A 14,702-nucleotide genomic window follows, 5' to 3' on the forward strand; every position below is an offset into this window, starting at 1 on the left:
GGGTGTAGGAGTTCAGGGTTAGAGCGTAGCAGGGTAACCAGCTCGAGGGTTGATGAAATTCGGGTGTAGGAGATCGGGGTTGGGGCGTAGCAGGGTAACCAGCTCGAGGGTTGAAGAAATTGGAGTTAAGAGTTTGGGGTTACAACGTGACAGGGTAACCAGCTCGAGGATTGATGAAATTCGGGTGTAGGAGTTAGGGGTTGGGGCGTAGCAGGGTAACCAGCACGAGGGTTGAGGAAATTGGAGTTAAGAGTTTGGGATTACAGCGTGGCAGGGTAACCAGCTCGAGCGTTCGTGCAATTAAGTTGTAGGAGTTACGGGTTACAACGTGACAGGGTAACCAGCTCGCGGATTGATAAAATACAGGGGTAGGAGTTTAGGAGTTAGAGCGTAGCAGGGTAACCAGCTCGAGGGTTGAAGAAATTGGAGTTAAGAGTTCGGGGTTACAACGTGGCAGGGTAACCAGCTCGAGGGTTGATGAAATACGGATGTAGGTGTTTAGGGTTAGAGCGTAGCAGGGTAACCAGCTCGAGGGTTGATGAAATTCGGGTGTAGGAGTTCGGGGTTAGAGCGTGGTAGGGTAACCAGCTCGAGGATTGATGAAATTCGGGTGTAGGAGTTCAGGGTTAGAGCGTAGCAGGGTAACCAGCTCGAGGGTTGATGAAATTCGGGTGTAGGAGTTCGGGGTTAGAGCGAGGTAGGGTAACACGGTCGAGGGTTAATGAAATTCGGGTTTAGGAGTTCGGGGTTAGAGCGAGGTAGGGTAACACGCTCGAAGGTTAATGAAATTGAGGTTAAGAGTTTGGGGTTACAGCGTGGCAGGGTAACCATCTCGAGGGTTGATGAAATCAAGGTGTAGGAGTTACGGGTTACAACGTGACAGGGTAACCAGCTAGAGGATTGATGAAATACGGGTGTAGGTGTTTAGGGTTAGAGCGTGGCAGGGTAACCTACTCGAGGGTTGATGAAATTCGGGTGTAGGAGTTCGGGGTTAGAGCGTGGTAGGGCAACCAGCTCGAGGGTTGAAGAAATTGGAGTTAAGAGTTTGGGATTACAACGTGACAGGGTAACCAGCTCGCGGATTGATGAAATACGGGTGTAGGTGTTTAGGGTTAGAGCGTGGCAGGGTAACCTACTCGAGGGTTGATGAAATTGGGGTGTAGGAGTTACGGGTTATAACGTGACAGGATAACCAGCTCGAGGATTGATGAAATTCGGGTGTAGGAGTTCGGGGTTAGAGCGTGGTAGGGTAACACGGTCGAGGGTTAATGAAATTGAGGTTAAGAGTTTGGGGTTACAGCGTGGCAGGGTAACCAGCTCGAGAGTTGATGAAATTAAGGTGTAGGAGTTACGGGTTACAGCGTGACAGGGTAACAAGCTCCAGGATTGGTGAAATTCGGGTGTAGGAGTTCAGGGTTAGAGCGTAGCAGGGTAACCAGCTCGAGGGTTGATGAAATTCGGGTGTAGGAGTTCGGGGTTAGAGCGAGGTAGGGTAACACGGTCGAGGGTTAATGAAATTGAGGTTAAGAGTTTGGGGTTACAGCGTGGCAGGGTAACCAGCTCGAGGGTTGATGAAATTTGGGTGTAGGAGTTCGGGGTTAGAGCGTGGTAGGGTAACACGCTCGAAGGTTAAAGAATTTGAGGTTAAGAGTTTGGGGTTACAGCGTGGCAGGGTAACCATCTCGAGGGTTGATGAAATCAAGGTGTAGGAGTTACGGGTTACAACGTGACAGGGTAACCAGCTAGAGGATTGATGAAATTCGGGTGCAGGAGTTCGGGGTTAGAGCGTGGTAGGGTAACCAGCTCGAGGGTTGAAGAAATTGGAGTTAAGAGTTCGGGGTTACAACGTGGCAGGGTAACCAGCTCGAGGGTTGATGAAATACGGATGTAGGTGTTTAGGGTTAGAGCGTAGCAGGGTAACCAGCTCGAGGGTTGATGAAATTCGGGTGTAGGAGTTCGGGGTTAGAGCGTGGTAGGGTAACCAGCTCGAGGATTGATGAAATTCGGGTGTAGGAGTTCAGGGTTAGAGCGTAGCAGGGTAACCAGCTCGAGGGTTGATGAAATTCGGGTGTAGGAGTTCGGGGTTAGAGCGTGGTAGGGTAACCAGCTCGAGGATTGATGAAATTCGGGTGTAGGAGTTCGGGGTTAGAGCGTGGTAGGGTAACACGGTCGAGGGTTAATGAAATTGAGGTTAAGTGTTTGGGGTTACAGCGTGGCAGGGTAACCAGCTCGAGAGTTGATGAAATGAAGGTGTAGGAGTTACGGGTTAGAGCGTGGTAGGGTAACACGGTCGAGGATTGATGAAAGTCGGGTTTAGGAGTTCAGGGTTAGAGCGTAGCAGGGTAACCAGCTCGAGGGTTGATGAAATTCGGGTGTAGGAGTTCGGGGTTAGAGCGAGGTAGGGTAACACGGTCGAGAGTTAATGAAATTGAGGTTAAGAGTTTGGGGTTACAGCGTGGCAGGGTAACCAGCTCGAGAGTTGATGAAATTAAGGTGTAGGAGTTACGGGTTACAGCGTAACAGGGTAACAAGCTCGAGGATTGATGAAATTCGGGTGTAGGAGTTCAGGGTTAGAGGGTTACAGGGCAACCAGTTGGAAGGTTAATGAAATTGGGATTAAGAGTTTGGGGTTACAGCGTAGCAGGGTAACTAGCTCGAGGATTGATGAAATTCGGGTGTAGGAGTTCAGGGTTAGAGGGTTACAGGGCAACCAGTTCGAAGGTTAATGAAATTGGGATTAAGAGTTTGGGGTTACAGCGTAGCTGGGTAACTAGCTCGAGGATTGATGAAATTCGGGTGTAGGAATTCAGGGTTAGAGCGTAGCACGGTAACCAGCTCGAGGGTTGATGAAATTCGGGTGTAGGAGTTCGGGGTTAGAGCGTGGTAGGGTAACACGCTCGAAGGTTAATGAAATTGAGGTTAAGAGTTTGGGGTTACAGCGTGGCAGGGTAACCATCTCGAGGGTTGATGAAATCAAGGTGTAGGAGTTACGGGTTACAACGTGACAGGGTAACCAGCTCGAGGGTTGATGAAATTCGGGTATAGGAGTTCGGGGTTAGAGCGTGGTAGGGTAACACGCTCGAAGGTTAATGAAATTGAGGTTAAGAGTTTGGGGTTACAGCGTGGCAGGGTAACCATCTCGAGGGTTGATGAAATCAAGGTGTAGGAGTTACGGGTTACAACGTGACAGGGTAACCAGCTCGAGGGTTGATGAAATTCGGGTGTAGGATTTCGGGGTTAGAGCGTGGTAGGGTAACACGCTCGAGGGTTAATGAAATTAAGGTTAAGAGTTTGGGGTTACAGCGTGACAGGGTAACCAGCTCGAGGGTTCATGCAATTAAGGTGTAGGAGTTACGGGTTACAACGTGACGTGGTAACCAGCTCGAGGGTTGAGGAAATTGGAGTTAAGAGTTTGGGATTACAGCGTGGCAGGGAAACCAGCTCGAGCGTTCATGCAATTAAGGTGTAGGAGTTACGGGTTACAACGTGACAGGGTAACCAGCTCGCGGATTGATAAAATACGGGGTAGGAGTTTAGGGGTTAGAGCATAGCAGGGTAACCAGCTCGAGGGTTGAAGAAATTGGAGTTAAGAGTTTGGGGTTACAGCGTGGCAGGGTAACCATCTCGAGGGTTGATGAAATCAAGGTGTAGGAGTTACGGGTTACAACGTGACAGGGTAACCAGCTCGAAGATTGATGAAATTCGGGTGTAGGAGTTCAGGGTTAGAGCGTAGCAGGGTAACCAGCTCGAGGGTTGATGAAATTCGGGTGTAGGAGTTCGGGGTTAGAGCGAGGTAGGGTAACAAGGTCGAGGGTTAATGAAATTCGGGTTTAGGAGTTCGGGGTTAGAGCGAGGTAGGGTAACACGGTCGAGGGTTAATGAAATTGAGGTTAAGAGTTTGGGGTTACAGCGTGGCAGGGTAACCAGCTCGAGGGTTGATGAAATTTGGGTGTAGGAGTTCGGGGTTAGAGCGTGGTAGGGTAACACGCTCGAAGGTTAATGAAATTGAGGTTAAGAGTTTGGGGTTAGAGCGTGGTAGGGTAACACGCTCGAGGGTTAATGAAATTAAGGTTAAGAGTTTGGGGTTACAGCGTGACAGGGTAACCAGCTCGAGGGTTCATGCAATTAAGGTGTAGGAGTTACGGGTTACAACGTGACGTGGTAACCAGCTCGAGGGTTGAGGAAATTGGAGTTAAGAGTTTGGGATTACAGCGTGGCAGGGAAACCAGCTCGAGCGTTCATGCAATTAAGGTGTAGGAGTTACGGGTTACAACGTGACAGGGTAACCAGCTCGCGGATTGATAAAATACGGGGTAGGAGTTTAGAGGTTAGAGCATAGCAGGGTAACCAGCTCGAGGGTTGAAGAAATTGGAGTTAAGAGTTTGGGGTTACAGCGTGGCAGGATAACCAGCTCGAGGATTGATGAAATTCGGGTGTAGGAGTTCGGGGTTAGAGCGTGGTAGGGTAACACGGTCGAGGGTTAATGAAATTGAGGTTAAGTGTTTGGGGTTACAGCGTGGCAGGGTAACCAGCTCGAGAGTTGATGAAATGAAGGTGTAGGAGTTACGGGTTAGAGCGTGGTAGGGTAACACGGTCGAGGATTGATGAAAGTCGGGTTTAGGAGTTCAGGGTTAGAGCGTAGCAGGGTAACCAGCTCGAGGGTTGATGAAATTCGGGTGTAGGAGTTCGGGGTTAGAGCGAGGTAGGGTAACACGGTCGAGAGTTAATGAAATTGAGGTTAAGAGTTTGGGGTTACAGCGTGGCAGGGTAACCAGCTCGAGAGTTGATGAAATTAAGGTGTAGGAGTTACGGGTTACAGCGTAACAGGGTAACAAGCTCGAGGATTGATGAAATTCGGGTGTAGGAGTTCAGGGTTAGAGGGTTACAGGGCAACCAGTTCGAAGGTTAATGAAATTGGGATTAAGAGTTTGGGGTTACAGCGTAGCAGGGTAACTAGCTCGAGGATTGATGAAATTCGGGTGTAGGAATTCAGGGTTTGAGCGTAGCACGGTAACCAGCTCGAGGGTTGATGAAATTCGGGTGTAGGAGTTCGGGGTTAGAGCGTGGTAGGGTAACACGCTCGAGGGTTAATGAAATTAAGGTTAAGAGTTTGGGGTTACAGCGTGGCAGGGTAACCAGCTCGAGGGTTCATGCAATTAAGGTGTAGGAGTTACGGGTTACAGCGTGACAGGGTAACAAGCTCCAGGATTGGTGAAATTCGGGTGTAGGAGTTCAGGGTTAGAGCGTAGCAGGGTAACCAGCTCGAGGGTTGATGAAATTCGGGTGTAGAAGTTCGAGGTTAGAGCGAGGTAGGGTAACACGGTCGAGGGTTAATGACATTGAGGTTAAGAGTTTGGGGTTACAGCGTGGCAGGGTAACCAGCTCGAGAGTTGATGAAATTAAGGTGTAGGAGTTACGGGTTACAGCGTAACAGGGTAACAAGCTCGAGGATTGATGAAATTCGGGTGTAGGAGTTCAGGGTTAGAGGGTTACAGGGCAACCAGTTCGAAGGTTAATGAAATTGGGATTAAGAGTTTGGGGTTACAGCGTAGCAGGGTAACTAGCTCGAGGATTGATGAAATTCGGGTGTAGGAATTCAGGGTTAGAGGGTTACAGGGCAACCAGCTCGAGGGTTGATGAAATTCGGGTATAGGAGTTCGGGGTTAGAGCGTGGTAGGGTAACCAGCTCGAGGATTGATGAAATTCGGGTGTAGGAGTTCGGGGTTGGGGCGTAGCAGGGTAACCAGTTCTAGGGTTAATGATATTGGGATTAAGAGTTTGGGGTTACAGCGTAGCAGGGTAACTAGCTCGAGGATTGATGAAATACGGGTGTAGGAGTTCGGGGTTAGAGCGTGGTAGGGTAACACGCTCGAGGGTTAATGAAATTAAGGTTAAGAGTTTGGGGTTACAGCGTGACAGGGTAACCAGCTCGAGGGTTCATGCAATTAAGGTGTAGGAGTTACGGGTTACAACGTGACAGGGTAACCAGCTCGAGGGTTGATGAAATTCGGGTGTAGGGGTTCGGGGTTAGAGCGTGGTAGGGTAACACGCTCGAGGGTTAATGAAATTAAGGTTAAGAGTTTGGGGTTACAGCGTGACAGGGTAACCAGCTCGAGGGTTCATGCAATTAAGGTGTAGGAGTTACGGGTTACAGTGTGACAGGGTAACAAGCTCGAGGATTGATGAAAGTCGGGTGTAGGAGTTCAGGGTTAGAGCGTAGCAGGGTAACCAGCTCGAGGGTTGATGAAATTCGGGTGTAGGAGATCGGGGTTGGGGCGTAGCAGGGTAACCAGCTCGAGGGTTGAAGAAATTGGAGTTAAGAGTTTGGGGTTACAACGTGACAGGGTAACCAGCTCGAGGGTTCATGCAATTAAGGTGTAAAAGTTACGGGTTACAACGTGACAGGGTAACCAGCTCGAGGATTGATGAAATTCGGGTGTAGGAGTTAGGGGTTGGGGCGTAGCAGGGTAACCAGCACGAGGGTTGAGGAAATTGGAGTTAAGAGTTTGGGATTACAGCGTGGCAGGGTAACCAGCTCGAGCGTTCGTGCAATTAAGTTGTAGGAGTTACGGGTTACAACGTGACAGGGTAACCAGCTCGCGGATTGATAAAATACAGGGGTAGGAGTTTAGGAGTTAGAGCGTAGCAGGGTAACCAGCTCGAGGGTTGAAGAAATTGGAGTTAAGAGTTCGGGGTTACAACGTGGCAGGGTAACCAGCTCGAGGGTTGACGAAATACGGATGTAGGTGTTTAGGGTTAGAGCGTAGCAGGGTAACCAGCTCGAGGGTTGATGAAATTCGGGTGTAGGAGTTCGGGGTTAGAGCGTGGTAGGGTAACCAGCTCGAGGGTTGATGAAATTCGGGTGTAGGAGTTCGGGGTTAGAGCGAGGTAGGGTAACACGGTCGAGGGTTAATGAAATTCGGGTTTAGGAGTTCGGGGTTAGAGCGAGGTAGGGTAACACGCTCGAAGGTTAATGAAATTGAGGTTAAGAGTTTGGGGTTACAGCGTGGCAGGGTAACCATCTCGAGGGTTGATGAAATCAAGGTGTAGGAGTTACGGGTTACAACGTGCCAGGGTAACCAGCTAGAGGATTGATGAAATTCGGGTGTAGGAGTTCGGGGTTAGAGCGTGGTAGGGTAACCAGCTCGAGGATTGATGAAATTCGGGTGTAGGAGTTCGAAGTTGGGGCATAGCAGGGTAACCAGTTCTAGGGTTAATGAAATTGGGATTAAGAGTTCGGGGTTACAGCGTAGCAGGGTAACTAGCTCGCGGATTGATGAAATTCGGGTGTAGGAGTTAGGGGATAGAGCGTAGCAGGGTAACCAGCTCGAGGGTTGAAGAAATTGGAGTTAAGAGTTTGGGGTTACAGCGTGACAGGATAACCAGCTCGAGGATTGATGAAATTCGGGTGTAGGAGTTCGGGGTTAGAGCGTGGTAGGGTAACACGGTCGAGGGTTAATGAAATTGAGGTTAAGTGTTTGGGGTTACAGCGTGGCAGGGTAACCAGCTCGAGAGTTGATGAAATGAAGGTGTAGGAGTTACGGGTTAGAGCGTGGTAGGGTAACACGGTCGAGGATTGATGAAAGTCGGGTTTAGGAGTTCAGGGTTAGAGCGTAGCAGGGTAACCAGCTCGAGGGTTGATGAAATTCGGGTGTAGGAGTTCGGGGTTAGAGCGAGGTAGGGTAACACGGTCGAGAGTTAATGAAATTGAGGTTAAGAGTTTGGGGTTACAGCGTGGCAGGGTAACCAGCTCGAGAGTTGATGAAATTAAGGTGTAGGAGTTACGGGTTACAGCGTAACAGGGTAACAAGCTCGAGGATTGATGAAATTCGGGTGTAGGAGTTCAGGGTTAGAGGGTTACAGGGCAACCAGTTGGAAGGTTAATGAAATTGGGATTAAGAGTTTGGGGTTACAGCGTAGCAGGGTAACTAGCTCGAGGATTGATGAAATTCGGGTGTAGGAGTTCAGGGTTAGAGGGTTACAGGGCAACCAGTTCGAAGGTTAATGAAATTGGGATTAAGAGTTTGGGGTTACAGCGTAGCTGGGTAACTAGCTCGAGGATTGATGAAATTCGGGTGTAGGAATTCAGGGTTAGAGCGTAGCACGGTAACCAGCTCGAGGGTTGATGCAATTCGGGTGTAGGAGTTCGGGGTTAGAGCGTAGCAGGGTAACCAGCTCGAGAGTTGATGAAATTAAGGTGTAGGAGTTACGGGTTACAGTGTGACAGGGTAACAAGCTCGATGATTGATGAAATTCGGGTGTAGGAGTTCAGGGTTAGAGCGTAGCAGGGTAACCAGCTCGAGAGTTGATGAAATTCGGGTGTAGGTGTTCGGGGTTAGAGCGTGGCAGGGTAACCTACTCGAGGTTTGTTGAAATTGGGCTGTAGGAGTTACGGGTTATAACGTGACAGGATAACCAGCTCGAGGGTTGATGAAATTCGGGTGTAGGAGTTAGGGGTTAGAGCGTAGCAGGGTAACAAGCTCGAGGATTGATGAAATTCGGGTGTAGGAGTTCAGGGTTAGAGCGTAGCAGGGTAACCAGCTCGAGGGTTGAAGAAATTGGAGTTAAGAGTTTGGGGTTACAGCGTAGCAGGGTAACCAGCTCGAGGGTTGATGCAATTCGGGTGTAGGAGTTCGGGGTTAGAGCGTAGCAGGGTAACCAGCTCGAGAGTTGATGAAATTAAGGTGTAGGAGTTACGGGTTACAGTGTGACAGGGTAACCAGCTAGAGGATTGATGAAATTCGGGTGTAGGAGTTCGAAGTTGGGGCATAGCAGGGTAACCAGTTCTAGGGTTAATGAAATTGGGATTAAGAGTTTGGGGTTACAGCGTGGCAGGGTAACCATCTCGAGGGTTGATGAAATCAAGGTGTAGGAGTTACGGGTTACAACGTGCCAGGGTAACCAGCTAGAGGATTGATGAAATTCGGGTGTAGGAGTTCGGGGTTAGAGCGTGGTAGGGTAACCAGCTCGAGGATTGATGAAATTCGGGTGTAGGAGTTCGAAGTTGGGGCATAGCAGGGTAACCAGTTCTAGGGTTAATGAAATTGGGATTAAGAGTTCGGGGTTACAGCGTAGCAGGGTAACTAGCTCGCGGATTGATGAAATTCGGGTGTAGGAGTTAGGGGATAGAGCGTAGCAGGGTAACCAGCTCGAGGGTTGAAGAAATTGGAGTTAAGAGTTTGGGGTTACAGCGTGACAGGATAACCAGCTCGAGGATTGATGAAATTCGGGTGTAGGAGTTCGGGGTTAGAGCGTGGTAGGGTAACACGGTCGAGGGTTAATGAAATTGAGGTTAAGTGTTTGGGGTTACAGCGTGGCAGGGTAACCAGCTCGAGAGTTGATGAAATGAAGGTGTAGGAGTTACGGGTTAGAGCGTGGTAGGGTAACACGGTCGAGGATTGATGAAAGTCGGGTTTAGGAGTTCAGGGTTAGAGCGTAGCAGGGTAACCAGCTCGAGGGTTGATGAAATTCGGGTGTAGGAGTTCGGGGTTAGAGCGAGGTAGGGTAACACGGTCGAGAGTTAATGAAATTGAGGTTAAGAGTTTGGGGTTACAGCGTGGCAGGGTAACCAGCTCGAGAGTTGATGAAATTAAGGTGTAGGAGTTACGGGTTACAGCGTAACAGGGTAACAAGCTCGAGGATTGATGAAATTCGGGTGTAGGAGTTCAGGGTTAGAGGGTTACAGGGCAACCAGTTGGAAGGTTAATGAAATTGGGATTAAGAGTTTGGGGTTACAGCGTAGCAGGGTAACTAGCTCGAGGATTGATGAAATTCGGGTGTAGGAGTTCAGGGTTAGAGGGTTACAGGGCAACCAGTTCGAAGGTTAATGAAATTGGGATTAAGAGTTTGGGGTTACAGCGTAGCTGGGTAACTAGCTCGAGGATTGATGAAATTCGGGTGTAGGAATTCAGGGTTAGAGCGTAGCACGGTAACCAGCTCGAGGGTTGATGCAATTCGGGTGTAGGAGTTCGGGGTTAGAGCGTAGCAGGGTAACCAGCTCGAGAGTTGATGAAATTAAGGTGTAGGAGTTACGGGTTACAGTGTGACAGGGTAACAAGCTCGATGATTGATGAAATTCGGGTGTAGGAGTTCAGGGTTAGAGCGTAGCAGGGTAACCAGCTCGAGAGTTGATGAAATTCGGGTGTAGGTGTTCGGGGTTAGAGCGTGGCAGGGTAACCTACTCGAGGTTTGTTGAAATTGGGCTGTAGGAGTTACGGGTTATAACGTGACAGGATAACCAGCTCGAGGGTTGATGAAATTCGGGTGTAGGAGTTAGGGGTTAGAGCGTAGCAGGGTAACAAGCTCGAGGATTGATGAAATTCGGGTGTAGGAGTTCAGGGTTAGAGCGTAGCAGGGTAACCAGCTCGAGGGTTGAAGAAATTGGAGTTAAGAGTTTGGGGTTACAGCGTAGCAGGGTAACCAGCTCGAGGGTTGATGCAATTCGGGTGTAGGAGTTCGGGGTTAGAGCGTAGCAGGGTAACCAGCTCGAGAGTTGATGAAATTAAGGTGTAGGAGTTACGGGTTACAGTGTGACAGGGTAACAAGCTCGATGATTGATGAAATTCGGGTGTAGGAGTTCAGGGTTAGAGCGTAGCAGGGTAACCAGCTCGAGAGTTGATGAAATTCGGGTGTAGGTGTTCGGGGTTAGAGCGTGGCAGGGTAACCTACTCGAGGTTTGTTGAAATTGGGCTGTAGGAGTTACGGGTTATAACGTGACAGGATAACCAGCTCGAGGGTTGATGAAATTCGGGTGTAGGAGTTCGGGGTTAGAGCGTGGTAGGGTAACACGCTCGAGGGTTAATGAAATTGAGGTTAAGAGTTTAGGGTTACAGCGTGGCAGGGTAACCAGCTCGAGGGTTCATGCAATTAAGGTGTAGGAGTTACGGGTTACAGCGTGACAGGGTAACAAGCTCGAGGAATGATGAAATTCGGGTGTAGGAGTTTGGGGTTAGAGCGTGGCAGGGCAAACAGTTCGAAGGTTAATGAAATTGGGATTAAGAGTTTGGGGTTATAGCGTAGCAGGGTAACTAGCTCGCGGATTGATGAAATTCGGGTGTAGGAGTTCGTGGTTAGAACGTAGCAGGGTAACCAGCTCGAGGGTTGAAGAAATTGGAGTTAAGAGTTTGGGATTACAGCGTGGCAGGGTAACCAGCTCGAGGGTTGAAGAAATTGGAGTTAAGAGTTTGGGGTTACAGCGTGGCAGGGTAACCAGCTCGAGGGTTGATGAAATACGGGTGTAGGTGTTTAGGGTTAGAGCGTGGTAGGGTAACCAGCTCGAGGATTGATGAAATTCGGGTGTAGGAGTTGAGGGTTAGAGCGTAGCAGGGTAACCAGCTCGAGGGTTGATGAAATTCGGGTGTAGGAGTTCGGGGTTAGAGCGAGGTAGGGTAACACGGTCGAGGGTTAATGAAATTCGGGTTTAGGAGTTCGGGGTTAGAGCGAGGTAGGGTAACACGCTCGAGGGTTAATGACATTGAGGTTAAGAGTTTGGGGTTACAGCGTGGCAGGGTAACCATCTCGAGGGTTGATGAAATTCGGGTGTAGGAGTTCAGGGTTAGAGCGTAGCAGGGTAATCAGCTCGAGGGTTGATGATATTCGGGTGTAGGAGTTCGGGGTTAGAGCGTGGCAGGGTAACCTACTCGAGGTTTGATGAAATTGGGGTGTAGGAGTTACGGGTTATAACGTGCCAGGATAACCAGTTCGAGGGTTGATGAAATTCGGGTGTAGGAGTTCGGGGTTAGAGCGTGGTAGGGTAACACGCTCGAGGGTTAATGAAATTGAGGTTAAGAGTTTGGGGTTACAGCGTGGCAAGGTAACCAGCTCGAGGGTTCATGCAATTAAGGTGTAGGAGTTACGGGTTACAGCGTGACAGGGTAACAAGATCGAGGATTGATGAAATTCGGGTGTAGGAGTTTGGAGTTATAGCGTGACAGGGTAACCAGCTCGAGGATTGATGAAATTCGGGTGTAAGAGTTTGGGATTAGAGCGAGGCAGGGCAACCAGTTCGAAGGTTAATGAAATTGAGGTTAAGAGTTTGGGGTTACAGCGTGGCAGGGTAACCAGCTCGAGGGTTGAAGAAATTGGAGTTAAGAGTTTGGGGTTACAGCGTAGCAGGGTAACTAGCTCGAGGATTGATGAAATTCGGGTGTAGGAGTTAGGGGTTAGAGCGTAGCAGGGCAACCAGCTCGAGGGTTGAAGAAATTGGAGTTAAGAGTTTGGGATTACAACGTGACAGGGTAACCAGCTCGCGGATTGATGAAATACGGGTGTAGGTGTTTAGGGTTAGAGCGTGGCAGGGTAACCTACTCGAGGGTTGATGAAATTGGGGTGTAGGAGTTACGGGTTATAACGTGACAGGATAACCAGCTCGAGGATTGATGAAATTCGGGTGTAGGAGTTCGGGGTTAGAGCGTGGTAGGGTAACACGGTCGAGGGTTAATGAAATTGAGGTTAAGAGTTTGGGGTTACAGCGTGGCAGGGTAACCAGCTCGAGGGTTGAAGAAATTGGAGTTAAGAGTTTGGGGTTACAGCGTAGCAGGGTAACCAGCTCGCGGATTGATGAAATACGGGTGTAGGTGTTTAGGGTTAGAGCGTGGCAGGGTAACCTACTCGAGGGTTGATGAAATTGGGGTGTAGGAGTTACGGGTTATAACGTGACAGGATAACCAGCTCGAGGATTGATGAAATTCGGGTGTAGGAGTTCGGGGTTAGAGCGTGGTAGGGTAACACGGTCGAGGGTTAATGAAATTGAGGTTAAGAGTTTGGGGTTACAGCGTGGCAGGGTAACCAGCTCGAGAGTTGATGAAATTAAGGTGTAGGAGTTACGGGTTACAGCGTGACAGGGTAACAAGCTCCAGGATTGGTGAAATTCGGGTGTAGGAGTTCAGGGTTAGAGCGTAGCAGGGTAACCAGCTCGAGGGTTGATGAAATTCGGGTGTAGGAGTTCGGGGTTAGAGCGAGGTAGGGTAACACGGTCGAGGGTTAATGAAATTGAGGTTAAGAGTTTGGGGTTACAGCGTGGCAGGGTAACCAGCTCGAGGGTTGATGAAATTTGGGTGTAGGAGTTCGGGGTTAGAGCGTGGTAGGGTAACACGCTCGAAGGTTAAAGAAATTGAGGTTAAGAGTTTGGGGTTACAGCGTGGCAGGGTAACCATCTCGAGGGTTGATGAAATCAAGGTGTAGGAGTTACGGGTTACAACGTGACAGGGTAACCAGCTAGAGGATTGATGAAATTCGGGTGCAGGAGTTCGGGGTTAGAGCGTGGTAGGGTAACCAGCTCGAGGATTGATGAAATTCGGGTGTAGGAGTTCGGGGTTGGGGCGTAGCAGGGTAACCAGTTCTAGGGTTAATGAAATTGTGATTAAGAGTTTGGGGTTACAGCGTAGCAGGGTAACTAGCTCGAGGATTGATGAAATACGGGTGTAGGAGTTAGGTGATAGAGCGTAGCAGGGTAACCAGCTCGAGGGTTGAAGAAATTGGAGTTAAGAGTTTGGGGTTACAGCGTAGCAGGGTAACTAGCTCGAGGATTGATGAAATTCGGGTGTAGGAGTTAGGCGTTAGAGCGTAGCAGGGTAACCAGCTCGAAGGTTCATGCAATTAAGGTGTAGGAGTTCGGGGTTAGAGCGTGGTAGGGTAACACGGTCGAGGGTTAATGAAATTGAGGTTAAGAGTTTGGGGTTACAGCGTGGCAGGGTAACCAGCTCGAGAGTTGATGAAATGAAGGTGTAGGAGTTACGGGTTACAGTGTGACAGGGTAACAAGCTCGAGGATTGATGAAAGTCGGGTGTAGGAGTTCAGGGTTAGAGCGTAGCAGGGTAACCAGCTCGAGGGTTGATGAAATTCGGGTGTAGGAGATCGGGGTTGGGGCGTAGCAGGGTAACCAGCTCGAGGGTTGAAGAAATTGGAGTTAAGAGTTTGGGGTTACAACGTGACAGGGTAACCAGCTCGAGGATTGATGAAATTCGGGTGTAGGAGTTAGGGGTTGGGGCGTAGCAGGGTAACCAGCACGAGGGTTGAGGAAATTGGAGTTAAGAGTTTGGGATTACAGCGTGGCAGGGTAACCAGCTCGAGCGTTCGTGCAATTAAGTTGTAGGAGTTACGGGTTACAACGTGACAGGGTAACCAGCTCGCGGATTGATAAAATACAGGGGTAGGAGTTTAGGAGTTAGAGCGTAGCAGGGTAACCAGCTCGAGGGTTGAAGAAATTGGAGTTAAGAGTTCGGGGTTACAACGTGGCAGGGTAACCAGCTCGAGGGTTGATGAAATACGGATGTAGGTGTTTAGGGTTAGAGCGTAGCAGGGTAACCAGCTCGAGGGTTGATGAAATTCGGGTGTAGGAGTTCGGGGTTAGAGCGTGGTAGGGTAACCAGCTCGAGGATTGATGAAATTCGGGTGTAGGAGTTCAGGGTTAGAGCGTAGCAGGGTAACCAGCTCGAGGGTTGATGAAATTCGGGTGTAGGAGTTCGGGGTTAGAGCGAGGTAGGGTAACACGGTCGAGGGTTAATGAAATTCGGGTTTAGGAGTTCGGGGTTAGAGCGAGGTAGGGTAACACGCTCGAAGGTTAATGAAATTGAGGTTAAGAGTTTGGGGTTACAGCGTGGCAGGGTAACCATCTCGAGGGTTGATGAAATCAAGGTGTAGGAGTTACGGGTTACAACGTGACAGGGTAACCAGCTAGAGGATTGATGAAATACGGGTGTAGG

At 49.5% G+C, this 14,702-nt stretch overlaps 1 protein-coding gene across 1 annotated transcript in view; it reads right to left on the reverse strand.

Moving 5' to 3' along the window:
- Positions 1-14,702, reverse strand: part of LOC131675601 (casein kinase I-like) — a 567,349-nt gene that overhangs the window by 351,421 nt on the left and 201,226 nt on the right. The window lies entirely within an intron of this gene.

This window comes from Phymastichus coffea, unplaced genomic scaffold (genome assembly GCF_024137745.1).
Source record: "Phymastichus coffea isolate CEN01 unplaced genomic scaffold, Cenicafe_Pcof_1.1 PCOF00027, whole genome shotgun sequence".
NCBI classification, from domain to species: Eukaryota; Metazoa; Arthropoda; class Insecta; order Hymenoptera; family Eulophidae; genus Phymastichus; species Phymastichus coffea.